Genomic DNA, 14,934 nt, shown 5'->3' on the forward strand with positions numbered 1-14,934 from the left:
CTAGGAGCATCTTGCAAAAAGACTGTTATGTAATACTATACGCAGGTACATCTATAGGCAGGGATGTTTCCTCTTTTTAGAATACTATACACACACACACACACACACATATACATGATATATATGATGTACTTTTAAAATATATATTTAAGAATATATATTTTAAACTATATATAGTGTGTACATACTGCTGTGACTGTGTAGAGGTCAGATGACTACCTCCAGGGGATGGCTCTCTTTTCCCACCACACGATGACTACCTCCAGGAGATGGTTCTCTTTTCCCACCACACGATGACTACCTCTAGGAGATGGCTCTCTTTCCCACCACACGATGACTACCTCCAGGAGATGGTTCTCTTTCCCACCACACGAACCCAGGGATTGAAACTTGGGTCATCAATCAGGCTGGGTGGCAGGCACCCTTATCTGTTGAGCCATCTTGCTAGCTTTTAAAATACATTTATAAAGCATTTCCCCTAATATTGGGGATGCAGGGGTTCACAAGGGCTCTTCCCCGAGCATCACTCTAAACCGCCACACGTTTCCATACTGTTTCTTGGTTTGTTTTTTCCTTTGTCTTCTACTGGAGCTGCTTGACAAATCCTTCTATAGTAGTGCATATAGCTGTGTCTCAGAGTTTTAAACTACTGTATATAGTCTAATGAACCTAATGTTATTTACTCGGGCCCACATTAATGAAAACTGTTTCTAATCTATTAGCAGCAATGTGGCAGTGATCTTTAATTATATCACTCACTTCTGCTTAACACAATCAGTGTCACCCACGCTCTTGGACTAAAGTCCTAACTCTGGTCAGGGCCTGTAATGTCCTACACAGCCTGGCTCTTGCTCTCTTTCTGTTTTGTTTTTGTTTTTTGAGACAGGGTTTCTCTGTGTAGCCCTGGCTGTCCTGGAACTCACTCTGTAGACCAGGCTGGCCTTGAACTCAGAAATCCGCCTGCCTCTGCCTTCCAAGTGCTGGGATTAAAGGCGTGCGCCACCACCGCCCGGCTCTTGCTCTCTTTCTGAACTCATTCTCTGTCCTCCATTCCGGCAACAGCCTTTCTGCTCCTCAACAAGCTAAGGCTCTTCTTTGTCTGTGCATTCCTGCCTGGAACACAATTCCTGTGGCTCCTCCTGCCCTGCTAGTCTGAGATCTTGGTGCCAAAGTCCCTCTGCACAGGTCTTCCCCTTATAGAATGGCTAGCCTCCCCAATGCTGCACCGCACTTTTCTGTTTCTGTCCTTCATGACATTTAACAACACTCAATTACCTTGCTGACCTCTCCCCTTGTCTTCACTGTCTCCTTCTGAGAAGCCTTCCCCAGAACTTAGCACAAGGTCTTATACAAGAAGTACAGGACTTCATAGGATCTGTTGAATAAACTTCAATAAAGAGGGTATGATGGATGAAAAGCTACATAAAGTATAACTCAGACCTTCGACTTCCCTGGCCTGCCTGGGTATCCTAAGTGAGCCAGGAGGTGAATGACCGGTGGAGAACTCTCGGAGCATCCGGAGCCTTCCCTGCACGGCTCCTGCCTTTGCAACTGTCCCAAGATGTGTCTGCAGCTCAGCTCAGATGCCCGTTGGTAAGTTTATGTGTAACTGCAGCCAATTGATGGTGTCTTATAGGAGCCATATAAGACCTGGTGAAGTGGCTCTGGTCCATGGGTTATCACTGAACAGCCTGGCCCTACGCCAACAACAGGGACATTATTATGACTTTCATGAAAGGTGCATTCTTCACCTCCCCTTCTGCTGGCCATGAAGGACCAGGGTAGGATGATAAGTCTTTTTTTTTTTCCTGAGGCTGAAAGATGAGTGCAGCACAGCTTAATTAGAGGAGGAAGGAACTGGAAGGGACCTCTCCCTCCTCTTCTGCTGGCCGACACACCCTCTTACTAAACTTATTACTTATTCTTGAGGTAGCAGCCCCAATCCTACACTCTTTGGTCTCCCAACGGAAACAGGACAGAGACCTGGAACTTCTGGCTGGTGGGTCACAAGCCAGGTCTTTCAAAGAACTCCACCAGCAATCATCTCTTGAGGCTGGGTCTGTCCACTCCTTCCTTGATGCTGCAGAGGATGAGACAAGCTTACACTCCTAGTTAGAGTCCTCTGGGAGCAGAGGATATGTGTTCAACTCAGTCTATGCACCATGTCCTACATTAGTACCCCCTCCCCTGCCCCCAGGGCAGCGGGAATGGAAGAGTTGAAAGAGTAGAAGACACTGGCAGGGTGTGGTATCTTGCTTCATTTTTGTTTTTTTTTTTTTTCTCTAGAAATGTTAGTCACACCATAAGTTACTGCCTTGTGAGAAGCTAGCCTGAGTTTTTTTTTTTTTAAGATTTATTTATTTTATTTATGAGTACACTGTAGCTGTCTTCAGACACACCAGAAGAGGGCATCAAATCTCATTACAGATGGTTGTGAGCTACCATGTGGTTGCTGGGATTTGAACTCAGGACCTCTGGAAGAGCATTCAGTGCTCTTAACCACTGAGCCATCTCTCTAGCCCCCTAGCCTGAGTTTTAAAGGCAGAATAAGCTAATTTCCAATCACACAGAAGCCTGGGATAGGGAAAGTGTGAGACCAAGGCTGTGTCACTGGTTATCCTGGAGAAACAGGCAATTGTGCTGACACATGATTACCATTTAGTCGCAGCAAAGTCAGAGTGCCAAAAAAGTCTGAACCTGTCTATCTTCAGAACAGGAAGCCAGGACTCTTGCTGAAGCCCTTATCAGTAGCAAAACTTGGAGGGTATTCTCTTCCCAAGGACATTATTGGGGCAAAGTAACTTATTAAGCACTCATTTAAAAGTAACTTTGTATTTTATAAATCACAGCAATAGCACATATTGAAGACAACATGTAAGCAAAGGCCTTTATTCTCTCTGTGTGGTGTACAGAATGATTCATGAGCCACCGAGAATCACTCTGCAGTGGAGGATGGGAGGGAGCATTTATGGTTTTTGCTCCTTGGCAGGCCTGATTCTGGGTCTCTGTTTTGACTATTGTTTAGCAAGGGGACAGAGGCAGCAAGCAGAAAAGCAAGTTTGGGTCAGTGACCCAAACCAATTAAGGTTAATTACATTTTCTGCCTACTAATAAATAGCCTTGGGTGGGAGAGCAATGCATTTTAATCCAGCCTAGATGGAGTCAGGCATGGTGCACCCTGGTGGGAAGGCAGCATGATGAAAACATCCCCTTCCCCCAACCCTCCACCCCGTTTGCGTCCACCTTCTCCATCCTGCCGCACTGGGAGGCACAGAGGTCTCCAGTCCAACTACATGAAGGCTCATGAGGATGACTAATCATGACTTTCCCCATTCTGGGCCACATGAAGTTAAATGGGTGATCTTTATGGTTCCTTAGAGAAGGGGTAAGATGGTGGAGGGGAAGGCAGGGGTAAGATGGACAGGTTATAGAATGAGAGTCCTGTGATGCTAAAGTTCCAGAATTCAGGCACAGGGAAATGCCACACAAAGACCAGAGGGTTTCACGAAAAAGGCAGGAGCTGACAAGTTGTTCTTGAAGACCATCAGGGATGGGGCAGCAGCCACTAGTCCAGCTTAAATATACATTTCTACAGACCAAGACTTCCTCAGTATCCTTGTCAGAGTCAGGACCTGTGTATCTGAGGTTCAGGCACAGACACTGCATGGAAGCTCTATAATGTCACAGAGGAAGGGACACATCAGTTCATCTTCTCAGGATCATGCACATGTGAGCAGAACAGAAAATTGTGGTAAGTCCTGGGGTGTGTTTTCTGCCCTATAGTGCCACATTGTATCCAGCCTGATTTCTGAGGCAAAGGGAGTTTGAGAGCCATACCTGCTGACAGCATGGCCATGGATTTCCTAACCTGGGCGCCTGCTGTACTATTGTTCACTTTCTTTGAAGCAGGGAACTCTTGCTGAGTTCTGGAGTCAGGAGTTCACTTTTTCCTGCTTAGCTGAAAACCAACAAAATCTGTCCAGAAGCTTATGAGGCTGCAACCCGAAGAGCAGCCAGCTCACCAGCCACTGCATGCCAGGGAGAGCCAGTGAAGGCCATCTGCTGGCCGTTCTATTTTATGTAGCAGGAGGGCCACAGTTCCACCCTGCCCAGGTGTCCTGTGGCTTCTCTCAGAAATCAGGAGTCAGGCAAGAAAAGACAGGGCTCAGCTGGGTACATTGTACCTAGATGGTAGGGCCAGGAGGCTGCCATGGCATCAGGTGACGGTGTAGCTCCTGGCAGAGTGGAGGGAAATCAGAGATCAGACAGAGAGAAGAACAGTGTTGCTTAGACATCATTCTCACCTATCCTTAATAAATGCAGAAGCTTCTTTGTCTCAGCAATCACCATTCTATATGAAAATGCCCAGAGCTGGAGTTTTCTTGGCATACCGATCCAGGAAGGTTCATATGCTAGGTGTGTGCCATCAGGAGCCCTGTTGGTGGTCCTCACTTAGGTCATCCCTGACACATATGGGCACAGAGTGCATGCATGTAGAATGTGAGAACTTCATTTAACTCACTATACTTTTGCTATGGACCTGGTCACTAGGGAGCAAAGGCTGTAGGTATCATCAAAGGGCTTGACTCTCACTCGGTTCTGCCATAGCAGGGTGTCTGTTCTAGAACATTTGCTGTCTAGGTCTCTGGACTTTGGTTTCCAGGAGGTGAGGATGGTTGTAGCCAAACCCTCTGCCTCCTGCCTACGTCAGACTCCTTAAGGATTCCCAGTTACACTGCTGTTTTGGCGTTATGTCCAGTCTCTCATTTCACCACCCTATTCCTGGGAAAGGATCCAACTATCCCTCTGTGTGGAAGGGTAGGCCAGGCCCACACCAGTGATGAAAGTCCTCTGTGGTCAGTGTTAGGCAGGCTGGGATGAAGTCCAGGTGATATAAGGAAAGGCAGTATGTTAGAGAAGTTCCCCAGGCCGTGTTTCCCATCTCCTAATTGATTTCATGTCCCACAACCATGGCCAGAGCCTCTGACTCCATGTTAGGGGATGGAAGTTATCAAACTCTATGTTCATCTCTGAAAAAAGAGCTTAAAAAAGTCTGCTCTGAAATTAATTTTCATTTATTTATTTAGTTTTATTTATAGGGTTTTATGTAGCCCAGGCTGGCCTCTAATTCCCTATGTAGCAAAGGTTGGCCTCCAACTCCCTATCCTCCTGCCTCTAACTCTAGGCATGAGATATCGTGAAAAACTTTTATTTTTTTTTAAAGGGTGATAAAATAGATAACAATTTAGATGTTTAAGGTATTTATTACTAGTCTATTTAATTGAAAACAAAACAAAACCTCAGGATCATTGCTCAAAGTAAACAGAAAGAACAATTAAACAAAATTTATTCAGCTCTAGAAATGGCTTTTGTAGCAGCCCTAAGACAGTGAGCACTGTCACATGAAGCTCCCACTATGTGAAGATGGACCCAGTATGAGGCACAAGGTGTATCTCTTGGTCTATAAATAATTCTTAGGCCTGGAAATATATCTTTTAATGTGCACTAGAGGGGGCAGATGACTCGGTCCTCACTGCCCCTCATATACCCATGGTCCAGCCTTCACAGTGGGATGGAGAAGGGTAGGCAGAGAAGCTTGGATTCTGCTAATGTGTGGCTGCTCCACTTGCTGGATCTGGCCAGGGGGTGAGTGCGAGAGCCTCTGCCCAGCAAGGTCACTGGGACATCCATGTCATCTTGACTGCCCATAAAGCCTACAAACCCTGTGCCCTAGGTCCACTCAGGCTTGTCTCACAACCCCGGGTGAAGATGTCTGCCACTGCCTGCTGCCAATTGAACATTATGTTATTTCAAGGCCATAAAGTCATTGGAAACCACTGGGAACAACACTCAGCTATTGGGTTCTGATAGCTTCTCTGAGCAAGGTTCTAAAGTGACCTCCAGGTTAGGGTTTTGGTACATGCAAAAGTGATCTGGGGAAAGTGAATTTCTCTCTGGTCTCATGACACTCAGCGGTCTACAGTCCTGCTGCTGGCCCTCTGCATTTGTTTGAAAGACAGGAAGTCTGGGACCCAGTGAGTGCCCACACAGGTCTCAGTCTAGGCCTTTGCACATGATCTTCAGGAAGTAGTTTTTGATTAATTACTAAGTGAACTGGGCCAGGCTAATTGACAACAGCTGATCCTACTGGATGGGCTGGCGCCTCCTGGGTCTTCAACTCAATTACCTTGTGAAATCAGAGTAGGAAAGGACAGGAAAGTGGCAAGATAGGCTAAGGCTGTTTGGGGAGATGCTGTCCCTGTACAAATCCAAGTCTGATTTAACCCTAGAAATTAATGCAGTGTCTTAGTTACTGCTCTATTGCTGTGAGGAGACATCATGACCAAGGCAACTCTTGTAAAAGAAAGCATTTAATTGGGGCTTGCTAACAGTTTTGGAGGGTTAGTCCATGATTACTACATTGGGAAACAGACAGGCATGGTCTGGAGCAGTAGCCAAGAGCTTTACATTCTGATCTGTAGGCAGCAGGCAGAGAGGGGGGAGGGGGAGGGAGATGGGGAGAGGGAGATGAGAAGAGGGAGGGGAAGGAAGATGGGGGGAGGGAGATAGGACGGGGGAGAGAGGAATGGGGACGGGGAGGGAGAAGGAGAGAGAGTCTGGACCTGGTGTAGGATTTTGAAATCTCAAACCCCACCTCCAATGACACACCTCCCCCAGCAAGGCCACTCCCACTCCAACAAGGCCACACCTGCTAATCCTTCCCAAACAGCTCCATTAACTGGGGATAAAAAATTCAAATATATGAGACTATGGGGGCCATTATCACTCAAATCACTATACACAGGATTAGTCTCATGGCTACAAACCTTTGTCTAATTTGCTTTAACCCTATGGAATATACTTGGTGGGGGGTGTAGGAGGGGGCACTGAGTAGGACAGCAGGTCCAGCTCAAATGGCACTGAGTTGTGTGCAGTGCAAGCAGAGCTATAGCATAACTGCTTCAGCTACCAATGCCCAGAAACAGGCTAGAACAGTTCTGTGTTCAGGAAGGCCTCTAACTGGGCCCTTGCCACTGAGAAGGAATTAAAAGCTCAATATTGAAAAGACTAATCACTATATTTGCTTAATTATATTGATATGAACCTTAGAGCCCAGCCTTTTTCAGAGGAATGGGGAAACCCACTTCTGTGCTCCTAGACTCATAGGGACTGGCATTAGGATGTCTGAAACCCTGGAAACAGTCAAGTGTCCTTTAATGGGCAAGTCGCACATGTACCTGGGGACTTCGAGTTTATCTGACATTTTGTCCAAGTTTCTCAAGCATATTCCTGATATCTGACCAAGGTACACAGGCTCTCCAAGTGCCATGCTATCTCAAATCAGCAGGGTTAATGGTCACCCAGCACTACACACCTGCACCCTTACCTGTCACAGGTCTGGCTGCTTTGGAAAGAGACTCCGAGATAGAATTTAGCATGGCAGAATTGTTCCTAGCATCAACGTCCATGGAAGGGAGAGGAAGGGAGCTGAGCGACCACAGGGGAATAACCTTTCCATTGACTTGGCTGTACCCTGGAGAACTCTGGACCTGGGGTGGCTCGTCAGTTGTCTTGGTTTAAGTCAAGATATTCTCCCTGGGCAGTCGCTGACTACCCTGTAAGTTCTCCATATGGCCTGCAGAAGCAAAATGCAGCTCCATCTGTCTGAGCGGCTTGAGTTGGCTTTATAGTTCTCTATGTCTCTGAACATATAGCCATATACACATCCACAGCCACTGCTTGAATTCTTTTCTGAACTCACTGACTCTTTTGGACCTCGGCACTACTAGCCCATGTCAACTGGAAAACCATTTTTGCCAGAGGCAGGAAGAGTGTACTGTATTAAATATTTTTCTCTTCTCTGTGGCAAACATACCTGCCAGCAACAGAAGCAAGAAAAGGCAGGCACAGAGGCAGGGGCATGAGGCAGCTGGGATATTTCCATCCAGGAAACAGATGAGTGCCAGGACTCAGCTTCTTCCTTCTTATTTGGTTAGAATTCTACCCCATGGAATGGTACACCCCACCCTCCATATTTAGGGAAGGCCTTCCTACTTCAATTTTGTAATTTACAATTTTCCTCACAGACATTCTCTTTGTTGTTTTGAGACCTTGTCAAGCTGACAGGCAGCATTAACCATCACAACCACACAAATGGAGAAGCCAAAAAAAACCAGTTAGTCAGTCAGTCAACAATATTTGAAGATCTTCTTCTTTTCTTCCTCTCCTCCTCATCTTCTTTCTCCTCCTCGTCTTCTTTTTTTCTCCTCCTCCTCCTCCTCCTCCTCCTCCTCCTCCTCCTCCTCCTCCTCCTCCTCCTCCTCTTCTCTCTCTCTCTCTCTCTCTCTCTCTCTCTCTCTCTCTCTCTCTCATTAGCTTTTTTGAGATAGTGTTTCTCTCTGTGTAGCCCTGGCTGTCCTAGAACTCCCTGTGTAAACCAGGCTGGACTCAAATTCACAGAGATCTGCCTGCCTCTGCCTCCTGAGTGCTGGGACTAAAGGCATCCATCACCATACTGTATTTATTTGAAGAATTTAAACTAAGAAATGTATAGCATTTAAAGCCAAATTGCTTACTTTTTAAAAGACATGTGTGGTGTGGGGTGAGAGAAAGAGAGGGAGAGGGAGAGAGAATGAGAGAGACTAATTGAATGGAGTGTGTGCGCCTGAGGGCAGTTGCTTGTGGAGGCCAGAAGAGGCCACTGGATCGCCCAGAGCTGGAGTTACTGGTGGCTGTGACCTTTCCAGTGTGGATGCTGGAAACCAAATTTGGATCCTGTAAGACTGCAGTATATACCTTTAACTGTGAGGCTATCTTGTCAGCTTTTATTGGGGGGGGAGGATGTTTTTCAAACAAAAAAATTAAATTATGGAAAGTAGACATTAGCTGGTAATCAGCTTCAAATCCCCCAGCCTGAGGAGCCATGGAGGCAGATTAACAAGAGGCTCTGTGCAATCTTCCAACACACCCCAAGAGCTATTCTTAACCTTCCTCTTTCACACCTGCACATCCTGCGCAGCAAGATGACTTCAGCACTACCCGCATAGGCCAAAGGCGGTCATCAGCTCAAGACTAGAAAAGCTGCTGCCTTAGCAAAGAGATATCGCTGAGCTGCTCTACGGGGCCCATTCCGCCCCAGAAGTATCTTCCACGTTGTTCTCAGCCATGCTCTTTAGTTTGTCAAAGATGCTTAGAAAAGCATCGACCTCCAGCTACTACAATGCCAAGTGGACAGACTGGCTCTGGGGCAGCCTCAGAAGTGCACTGCAGAGAGCATCAGACTCCAGGAAAGAATTCTTCCTTTCTGCCCATATAGAGTCTAGCAACGAGGGTTGATGAGAAAATTCTCTCAACTTTCCATTGGATAGAGGGTCAAACTTATTTTCAGGCAAGGGGAAAATCCCTTCCAAATGACAAGCTGCCACACCAGAAGTATGGAGGAGTGACGTTAACTGAAAGAACTCACAAAGGAAGTGATTCGTAGGCTGAGCTTTGAGGGCGGGGCACAGGAATCTGCTGGCTTAGGAGTGGACAAACAGCACAGGGACTAGCCCAGCAAGAGCAGGGCCTGGGCTAGAGAAGAATTTAATCTAAATGTTATGGGACAACGGGGTCTATGGCAGATCAGTTTAGAGGGGCAGACAAGGGCGATACGGTGGAGGGCGGGTGATGTGTGCATGCTCACTGTATTGTAAGTGACGGTAACAGGGGAGGGGATTTTAAGCAGGTACTCTTATAGATTTATGTGAATTATAGGCAGGAGGATCCTTTCAATGAGGCTATGAATAGTACGGATAAAGAAATATCCAGGCAGCAGAACACAACAGTATTTACTGAGGAGGGGAGTGACAGAAAATCAGGAATGGTGAACAATTTCATCTCAGCAAGGAGCTTGGGAGAACAGGTTGAGACGCTAGAGTTAAATTGAGCATTAGCACAAAGGCTTTGATGAATGGGTCATTGAGTACTGACTTAATTAAGGAAATAATTAAGATTTCTTAGATCATTGACTTATTTTTAGAGCACACTGTTTTGGCAAGTCCTATCTTTGAAAAAGGTGATTGCTAGAATACATTTTCTTCTCGAACTTACTAATATTGTAGCTAATTATCAAAGCATAGAAATCATGTTTTATGTAAATAGAGGACTAGACATTTCTACAGAGCAGAGTAAGGTCTCACTATAAAGTCTTGGCTGGCCTAGAAGTTACTATGCTGACTAGGCTGCCCTGAAACTCATGGAGATTCTCCTGCCTCTGCCTCCTGAGTGTTGAGATTAAAGGGAAGCATCACCACACTCAGCTCATATTTTCTTAATGCAGTAAATTAAAGATTGGGCTTGTTGCTCAGTGGAAGAGTGCTTATCTAGCATTTACAAGACCCTGGGTCTGATCGCCAGTAAAACATACATATACATACACACACACACAAACACACACACACACACACACATAATGAAACGTATCTAACAAATTCAATTCTAAGTTCCCCTTTGCCACAATGACAAACAGGACTGAAACTGAGTCTAAGTCTGAATCTGAATCTGAGTCTGAGTCTGAATCTGAATGATAATGTTCAACTCTGTGGGCTAGCAACCATTTTCACACTAAAGAGAGCTCTGTGCAGGAAGCAATACCTCCGAGGTGTAAAAAGGGCTTCAGCTTTAAGGCTGGCAGTCAGGAACTAGATTAAAAATCGGATGTGATGGTGCACACCTGAAAGCCAGCAGTCAGGAGGCTGGGGAAGGAGAACGAAGGTCAAGGCCTGACAGGGCTCCACAGGGAGTGAGGCTCTGTCTCCACATAAAACAACAACAGAATGAAGTATATTAAAGAGAATTCCAGTGCTCACGTATTGTCAAGTTAGCCTTGGGAGCTGCAAATTGTTTTTACGTTTTAGTTGAATCTCCCCCAACTCATTTACGTTTTCATTAGCCAAGGGACATTGGGAAATGTGGTCACATATATTTATTTACTGATTGAGTTTAACAAGTTATGGCTGCTAGGAATTCACAATTTACGAGTGTGTGAAGGTCAAGAATATGGAATTCCGGCTAAAATCTGAACTGATGGCCTTAAAGACCAGAGTCTCTAGACATATGCCCCTCCTTCCCGAACAGCAAAATCTAGCGCAAAGTCTCCTGCTGGGAAGCAGACATTTCCAACTGCAGTGACTCAAGACTCATTATGAGATCCAACAACTTGCTTTCCAGAGTCCGTGGGGCTTTGACTATCTAAATTAAGGTTTGCTTAATGGAGTGGCTTTGCCTTAGAAAACAGTTTTGTTGGAAATCTGAGACACACTTCCCCTAAAATACATTTAATGTTACTCATCTGGAATAATGGGGCAGAGGGGACCAGGATTACTTACCAGTTCTTACGTGTTTATAATGAAATGAAATATTTGCTACTTTCAGTGGTGATATATGTAAAGTTAAAATATAAATTATCATGAGTAAGTAGTCATTAATGAGGACGCACAATATATATTTATGAGAAATGGTGCTCCTCAAAAGAGAGTTCCTTAATATTAAGGATTGGGCTAGGGATATAATTCTATGGTAGAGTGTTTGCTTAGCATATGTGAGTTCCTAGGTTTCATCTCCAGTACCACTGAAAGTTTTCGTGTGCATGCATTAAGTAGATCCAGAATTTTAAGACCATAGATAATTTCAGAAACTTTTTTTCTCTTTCCAGAGTCCATGGGGCTTGGACAGACTAAATTAGGCTGCTTAATGGAGTGGTTTTTGCCTTAAAAAACTCTGAGATATGGTCTTATGCTATAGCCTAGTTTGGCCTGGAACTCACTATGTAGTTTAGGCTGGTTTTGAACTAGCAGTCCTCCTGCCTCAAGTTCCTGAGATTATCGCAACCAGAGGTCACCTTGTCTGTACCAAGTGGTCACCTTATCAATTTAGCTCTGTACCGAGTGGATTAGCATCCTCCCATGTCCTGTGCAGGTAGACCCTGGAATATGCACTTACAGGTAAATGTGGTCTTTACAAATATTAGGTCAAATGAGGTCATACTGGATTAGGGTAGGTCCTGAATCCAATTTGTATCCTTCAGAGAAAACACACTGGAGTCATGGACGTGGATGGAAGACAGATAGTGACATGTAGACAGGCAGAGACAAGCCATGGCATTCCAGCACTTCCTTCAAAGGAAGTTTGGTCTTGTTGGCATCTTGATTTTGAGCATGTGGACTCCAGAACTGTGAGAGAACAAGCTACCTAGTTTGCAGTTATCTATCAGGTAGAGCCTGGAAAACATGGATGCCCTTTCTTTCCTACAGGGTCAAAGTCCTCTGATGGCTGGAGCGATAGCTGCTCTTCCAGAAGACCTGGGGTTCATTCCTAGCACCCACAAGGCAGCTCAAAACTACTTGTAATTCCAGGTCCAAGGGATCCAACGCCCTCTTCTGGCCCCCATGGGCACTAGGCACACACATAGTACACAGACACATGGAAGCAAAACACCCATATACATTTAAAAAAAAAAAGTTCTGCTTTGTCTGTGAAAATTTTTCTCCTCAGACCTGGTTATTGTGGCTTATTTTTCCTTCTCACAATTAAAGTACTTTCTACTACCCCTCCCTTCCCCTTCTTTTGAGTAAGGGTTTCTCTATAGTGGCATCTTCCTCCTGGGATTGCTAGAATTACAGGCATGTGTTACCATGTGTGGCTCAGAGTTTACACTGTACTAGGGCTCTCTGTGATTGACAGGTACTTCTCTCTCTCTCTCTCTCTCTCTCTCTCTCTCTCTCTCTCTCTCTCCCTCCCTCTCTCCCTCCCTCCCTCCCTCCCTCTCTCTTTCTTTCTTTCTCTCCCTCTCCCCCACTCTCCTTTTCTCCCTCCCTTCCTTTTTTCTTTTTTTTTTTTTGAGGCAAGGTTTCTCTGTATAACCCAGGTTGTCTTAGAACTCATTCTGTAGACTAGGCTAGCCTCAAACACAGAGATCTGGCTGCCTCTGCCTCCCCAAGTGCTGGGATTAAAGGTGTGTCCCACCACCACCCAGCAGCATTCAATGCTATGTCCCATCGGTGACTCCCCTTCCTTTCCCATTCATGAGCCACCAGATACTCAGTTTTAATCAAATCTGCTTCTTGACATTATCAAAATGATCTCCCGGTTGCTCCACCTCTGCACCTTTGGACATGCGTGGAATATTCTCTTCTGTCTCTATTAGTTCAAATTTTAGCCAGACACGAACACATAGGCAAAACAATACTGATTCTCAGCAGAATCATTTTCCTTTATTTGTATATTATTCCATCATTTTCAATATCCCATGCTGTTCTAGGTCACCATTTGAATTCTTAAACTCTATAAATGCCTTAAGGGCCAGGACTATTTTCTCTTGTTATTTTTGTAGTCCCTAAATATATATCTTGACTTAATTCCTATGGTGTGTACTATGTGTAGAGGTCCTTTTGACTTTGCTGTGGCCTTGTGTTATTTAATGGTTTCATGTGTGTGTGTGTGTGTGTGTGTGTGTGTGTGTGTGTGTTAGCCCCACTGATACTTAAATTCCTCCCACCGATTGCTCAGGTAGGAGTTCAGGAGTCTGGGCAGAATTCACACACAGAACTTGAGGGTCCTCTGCCTGCCTTTCCTCCTGGCAGGATTTTCCTCCACTCCTCAGCTGTTGTAGTTGTCTCAGTTTGGTCTCTATGATTTTGACAGAAACTGCATTTTCTTGCCCTCTCTATATGACACCAGATGGGGTATGTCCTCAAGCCAACAGCCACAAATGGGAAGGTGACCCCTGCCACATTCTTTTTCCAAGGGTAGACCAAACTTCAGTTTCTGTCTGCTTTCTATGAAACCTCAGTGGTGCTTTTTATATTTTACATTGATCATCCTCTGTGGGCAAGTAGGGCTCAATGGGAAGTACTTGGTCATTACAGAAAGCAGAACCTGCCTTTGTTAACTGTGGAATGTCATTGCAGACACCCTCCTGCCCCCACACAAAGAACTACAAAGAGTATTAAACAAATGCCAGAGTTGTTTGTCCTCAGTTGTAAACAGAGGGGGTGGTAACTGTTTCCAGTGACTTCACTTAATTAAAAGAATGATGACATTGGTCTTGCCTGTTACATGAGGACATCACTACAAATGAGTGGACACTGGATACTTAAAGCCCATTTTGATGGCTGCTATGCTCCTACAGTCTACTCGCTGTGAAGAAACTAATAGGAAGAAACCATGCAATATGATGTGTGACCAAAGGCTGAAGTGCACACACATTTTATGACGACTTATGACATTGACATTGGCGTGGGTCTCAGAAGACAGCAAAGTTCCCTCCTTTTAAATAATGTTGCCAAGGTCACCCTTCCTCTGACTCCTCCTCCAGCTCCCTCAACACTCTCCAGTTCTCCTGATGATGATGATGATGACCACCTCATCATCATCATCTTCTTCATCATCATCATTTAGTGGCTTTTTGAGAGAGGGCTTCAAGTAGCCTACGTTGGCCTGGAACTTGAGATGTAGTTGAGGGCAACCTTGAACTCTTGTTCCTCCTGCCTCCACATCCTAAGTGATGGAATTATAGAAGTATACTACCACACTAGGCTGTTCTTTCTTTTGTAAAAAAAAAAAAAAGTGTTCTTTATTACATTTATTTAAATGTGTGTGCATGCATGTGTGCTATGGCACCCATGTGGAGGTCAGAGATTGGGAATTGGTTTTCTCCCACCACCATGTGGGTCCTGGGGTTTGAACCAGGTTCAGCTGAACAAAGTTATCATGCTTGACAGCAAGTTCTTAGCCCGAGGATTCTACCCCATCCCATTCTTTTTCTTAAAGGTAATGTTTGTGACTGCTGGAGTTGTGTTTGTATCTGTTTCTGCTCCTTATGACCAGGGCAGCCTCACAGAGCAGCACCTCAGGGTCTCCTCCTTACAGAGCTGCACCTCAGGGTCTCCTCCT

The 14,934-nt window shown here is 45.2% G+C and overlaps 1 protein-coding gene across 3 annotated transcripts in view; it reads right to left on the bottom strand.

Annotated features, from left to right (window-relative positions):
* Positions 1–14,934, bottom strand: part of Frmd5 (FERM domain containing 5) — a 254,279-nt gene that overhangs the window by 45,225 nt on the left and 194,120 nt on the right. The gene's annotated exons all lie outside the window — the stretch shown is intronic.

The sequence above is a fragment of the Grammomys surdaster genome, unplaced genomic scaffold, assembly GCF_004785775.1.
Source record: "Grammomys surdaster isolate TR1022 unplaced genomic scaffold, NIH_TR_1.0 170, whole genome shotgun sequence".
NCBI lineage: Eukaryota > Metazoa > Chordata > Mammalia > Rodentia > Muridae > Grammomys > Grammomys surdaster.